The sequence below is a fragment of the Aphelocoma coerulescens genome, chromosome 1A (genome assembly GCF_041296385.1).
Source record: "Aphelocoma coerulescens isolate FSJ_1873_10779 chromosome 1A, UR_Acoe_1.0, whole genome shotgun sequence".
In the NCBI taxonomy this organism is placed as follows: domain Eukaryota; kingdom Metazoa; phylum Chordata; class Aves; order Passeriformes; family Corvidae; genus Aphelocoma; species Aphelocoma coerulescens.
The window spans coordinates 3,609,177-3,614,494 of NC_091014.1; the positions used below are offsets into that span (position 1 = coordinate 3,609,177).

Below are 5,318 nucleotides of genomic sequence, written 5' to 3' on the forward strand. Positions count from 1 at the left end.
TGCGCACTAATTCTTCACATTTCCTGAATTTTGTTATGCAGGATTTGAAGTGCTAGAAATTTTCTCAAGTTCTCGGAGTTTGAGGACAAATCAAACCCCACTGCTCTGCAGTTGTGTTACGAACCTGATCTTGACTCTCAGAATTAGGGGCAGATCAGGAGAGGAAAAGGATTTAACACTATAAAAGAATATTTTCTGTGCCAGAATTCAATTCTACAGGACCATGTAAGGCCCCAGAAGTAGAGTCACAGTGCAAACAGAATGAGATCTGCACTGCTGCCTTTCCTGTATGACCTTGTCCATGGCACAGCACCTCCCTCTCCTCTCCTCTCCTCTCCTCTCCTCTCCTCTCCTCTCCTCTCCTCTCCTCTCCTCTCCTCTCCTCTCCTCTCCTCTCCTCTCCTCTCCTCTCCTCTCCTCTCCTCTCCTCTCCTCTCCTCTCCTCTCCTCTCCTCTCCTCTCCTCTCCCTCTTTTCATCTAGCAAAAAACCCCACTCTATCATGGGATGTTCGTGAGTTAATCTAAGGAAATGTAGGCAGGAAAATGATTCAGAAATATTTTGCTGTCCTCCAGCAGCAAAATAGTCTGTGGAAACCTTGTCTGCTATGGACAGAGCTGGACATTTCCCCTGGTGAGGCAGAAGAGAGTTTGAAGAAGGCAAAGCCCTTCTGAAAGAGCAGAAATGTCAGAGTTAAAGTTATGAAGTTCGACTGGGTCATGGAATGACTGTGGACAGGTCTGTCTTACAGTCCTACAAATTTCCTGGCATGTTCCCTCTCCATTTCACAAAAAGCCAAGGTTGAGGTTGGTTTTTGGGATGGATTCACATTGTCCATTTGCAAGCCAAGGTGCTGGAAGCACTGATATCTTCAGCCCTCAATAAGTGATGAGGGGCCACACACACACTTGAGAGCCTGCAGCACCCAGGCTGGTGCCCAAATCATCCTGGGAACACGTGGGCTGGGTGTGAAGGCAGAACAGACGGTTGTCAGTGCTGTGTTTAGAAACATGGGACAAGGAGGTGCAGGAGGAGTCAATAACTTTGAGGTCATGCAGCCAGTGGAGGACCCCTGTGTCCTGCATGACATCCCCTAAATCTGTCTTTCCTTCTGATAGCCCCTGGCTGGAGAGCAGCACGAGCAGCACCCAGGCTGGGGCTGGACACAGGAATTTGGAAGCAATAGCCTGTGGTGAACACAGCAGACAGGTGGAGCAGTCACACAGAGTGGGGAAAATAACTCTGCCCAAAGAGATTGGGATGAGTCAGGCTAAGGATGCTGCAATTGAATAAAAATACCTGTGCTTTCCTGCAGTTCAGCTAATCCACATTAACAGTTCACTCGGATTTACTTCCCTCTGAAAACAAGAGCACAGACTCGTGGGATTTCAGGGAGAAAATCCACCAGGTATTTTTTTAACAAAAGATGATTTAAGTGAAATCTGCTGGCCACCTTTCCCCTCTCCTCCACTCAGACCAACCTTCACCCAATTCAGCTTTGGAGAAGAATGTATTTGGGGAGTGAATGTGCAGCAGGTTGCTCTTCCCTGGACTCCAAGCACGCAGCAGGCCAAGGTCAGCACAGGTAGCTGAATTTTCATTAGGAACAGATCCTTTTATTGTGGTTTATGGTTCTGGACACAGAGATCAGGAAGGACATCAAGCTGCCTGCTCTTACCTTTATCAAGTCTTTCTTTCAGCAGGTGACATCACCCTATTGATGAAGGTCAGGTTGGCCTCAGCTCATTTCTGACTCATTGAATACTGGTGATGGCTGGAGGCAGGGGCAGGCAGTGATTTGATGTGACAGGGCAGGAGGGAGCACACCAGCAGTCCAGCAGGACACAGGCTGCAGGAACAGGCCATGCCGTGATCCATTGTGACAAGGGGAGAGCTGTGGAGGGATGGTCCAGTGGCCTGAAGTGACCCAGCAAGGGCAGGAAGGAGAGAGGCAAAAACCCCTTTGGTTTGTGTGCAAAAAGCCCTTTGGTTTGTGTGCATTCCCACTGCAAGGGGACAAATCCAAAGTGGCCTTCCTTAGCTGATGATGGGATCACAGATTTATTGTGTGAGTTCTTGTGACATCGTGAACCAGGTCCTTCCCTTAAAGCTCATCTCATTCCACTCCCTGCCACGGGCAGGGACACCTCCCACCATCCCAGGTGGCTCCAAGCCCTGTCCAGCCTGGCCTTGGACACTTCCAGGGATCCAGGGGCAGCCACAGCTGCTCTGGGCACCCTGTGCCAGGGCCTGCCCACCCTCCCAGGGAAGAATTTCTTCTTAATATCCCATCAAGGCCTTCCTTATTTCAGTACAAAGCCCTTTATTCTCTGTTTTAAGATACAGAGCACAGCAGTCCAGGCTGGATCCAGGATGTGGATCCATCAGAGCAGGGGAGAAGCAGTAGCAGGGACTCTGCTCTGCAGATCTGTGGCCATGGAAAAGAGAGGCAGGAGCCTGTGATATCCATCACTTGCCATGTGCTGCTTGACTAACCTGAACATGCATTTAAAGACATCAGGTTTGCTCCCAGGTGATTGTTCCTTCCTCCAAAGGGCTGTTTCTCATGCATTCAGCATCCAAGTATTTTGAGAAAAGGGTTCTCTGTTCCTCCAGGCTCAGGAAGGCAGGGACAGCTGGTAGCTGTTTCCTTCCAGCCCTCTTCCTTTCCCATCCTGTGAAATTTCACGCCAGCTGTGGTCACCTGTTGGATTTCTCTTTGAGTGCCCGCCTTCCTGCACAAATTAATTTTGATTATTGTCTTGCCTGGCAGGGAGGGAACTCTCCGTGGTGTGAGCCTGAAGCACTCACTCTCTTTATATCTTTCTCTTTTTGCCCTGCACTGACTCTAATTTTGTGGTTCTCTGTCTTCCCCAAAAATAACCCTCAGACCCAATTCTGAACTGTCATCTTCATTACATCACAGCTGCCTGCAGACAGGGCTTATCACTTGCAATCCACTCAGTTACACTTGTGATTAAAACTGATTGCAAATGTGATCCTGGCTGCTCAGCCTGGGAATTGGGAACATCTTTATAATTTCTGACAGCAGATCTTGAGGCCTCAGATGAGCCTGGCAGGACAAGATCTTTGCAGGCCAGTGGGAGTGGGAGAAGAATATGCATCTGTGAGAAAGAGATGGTGATTTAGGGAAAAAAAAAAATATATATATATATATAAGGGCCCAGGTTAGAAACCCCCAAGCTGAACTCTGGGAAAGGCAGAGGGTGAAAAAAACTCAGCTCTTTGGACTGCCAGGACCAGATGATGGAGGCAGTGGTGAAGTGGAGAAAAGCAGACCCCTGCCCAAGCCTTCACTCAGTTTGGGGTATCAGTGGCTCATGGAATCAGCGTGGATGTTCCTGGGAAAACAAAAAACAGCTGTTGTGCTTCTTCCCAACAGCAGCAGCAGCACATCTCAGTCTCAGGACTCCACTGCACTTCTGCATCTGCTGCTGCTCCATCCTCTTCCCTTTGTATAACTGGAGCCATTTATCCCCTGCTGGATCAGAGCAGGGCTGCGAAATTAAACTTTGCACAGTGATGGAGCCTTAAATGTGTGCAGAGGGTTTGCATTTTGCTCCAGACATGGAAGGTTCACTGAGCTGCACCACCTTTCTGTTGGCCTGAACTTTGGCTGATTTCACAGATTTATGTACTTAGAACTAACTATGGACTTTACATTTATCATATCATAAATACAATTTCTTGAATTAATAAATAAAATACTGTAAAATATCACAAATATTACATATCTTTCTATCATACCCCACTTGTTTTTCCCCACCTGCTCTCGCTGGGGATCCAGTGCCTTGTGTTGAACTAAAGCCTGCTTTCCAGAGTTTGTTCTGAGGAGACTGAAAATCCACCAGATTCCTTGGGAACTTTTTCCAGTGTGTTAAATCCTCTCCCTGATTCACTTTAGTCTCTATTTCCTCCAGCCTGACTTGAGCAATGCTTTCCATCATTCCCCTCGATGGAGTCAGCCAAACATCTCCATAAGGAGGTGCCTCTCCAGTGTCATTCCCAGGAACTGAACGGGATAAATTTGACACATCTCCTGCTTGGAGTTTGTCCTCCAGACTCTGAGTCATTTTTGCTGCTCTCTTCTGATGTCTCTCCAAGCATTGGATGTTCTCTTGCAGGCACAGACCTCAGAGCTGGGTGTCCCCACTTCTCCCATGCCCAGATGAGAAATGACTCTCCTCATTGCACTCAACGTGCCCCTGCTTGTGCACCCAGGGACTGAGTCACCCCTTCTGAGGAATCTCGGGTGTTGCTCTAAGACTTTTTCTCAAATCATTGAATCGGTCTGGCTGTCTTGGAGTTGCTGCCTTCCCTCCTGCCTGTGCTCCAAGGGATTTTTTTTTTTTTAATAAAAGCAAACCTTTGCAGAGAGTCCACGCTCTGGGATCATCTCACTCAAGGCATGGAACTGATGTGCCTCTTCCAGGAGCCCAGTCACAAAGACTGGAAGCAGAGACGCCCCAAAATAGTCTGATTTTCTCTATCAGCAGGAGGCTCTCAAGGTGTTGAGATCCCTGGCAGTGTTCAAGGCCAGGCCGGACAGGGCTTGGAGCAACCTGGGATAGCTGAAGGCGTCCCTACCCATGGCAGGAGGTGGAATTAGATGGGCCTTAAGGTCCCTTCCAACCCAAAACCTCCTGGGATTCTGTGTTGGTCAGGAATGGGAGCTGAGCTGAGCCAGCCCTTGCCCGTGTCGCTGTCCAGCTGATGAAAGGCGTTTGCAGACATTATTGCCTATGCCTCATTATTATTCGGATTAATTTGCATACCCAGGGTGCACTGCGGGCCGGTGGCACAGCCCTGGTGAAAATTCCCACTTTTTCCGTGGGGACACTTGGGTGAGAACGGTGTCTTGGCTGTGATCTGCCGAGGGACCGGGCTGGGGACACCACAGGGTCTAAATGGGGAAGGAGAAAAGTCACCATGTTGTCAGAGGGACAGCCATGGGATCGGCTGGGTGTGGGGGAGATTAGCAGGTACGCTCAGGTTTCTCTTCAGAACGTACAAATCTTTCGCCTTTTACTAAAGATTTCCGTGGAGAGGAACGATTTTGGGTAGCGCGGAATTTTTTGTGGCTTCACTGTGGTGGAGCTGCCTTTATGCCGGTTCTAAGACAGAAAGTTTTGGAGGATGGATGAGGAAGAGGAGCTAAAAGTGTCTGACTGACTCATTGGTTATTAAAATATTAGGGCTCTGCTCCGTGGTTCTCCGCACTGGAATTGTAGGAGGGAGTCCAGAGAGCCCCGGAGCTGCTCCCAGGGCTGGAGCCCCTCTGCTCTGTTCCAGGCTGGG

At 49.0% G+C, this 5,318-nt stretch overlaps 1 non-coding gene across 1 annotated transcript; it reads left to right on the forward strand.

The window, feature by feature from the left end:
* Positions 1–5,004: 5,004 nt before the first annotated feature.
* LOC138104816 (U5 spliceosomal RNA) lies at positions 5,005–5,118 on the forward strand. The gene has a single exon (XR_011148301.1). It is a non-coding gene; the product is annotated as a U5 spliceosomal RNA (small nuclear RNA).
* The last annotated feature ends 200 nt before the right edge of the window (positions 5,119–5,318 follow it).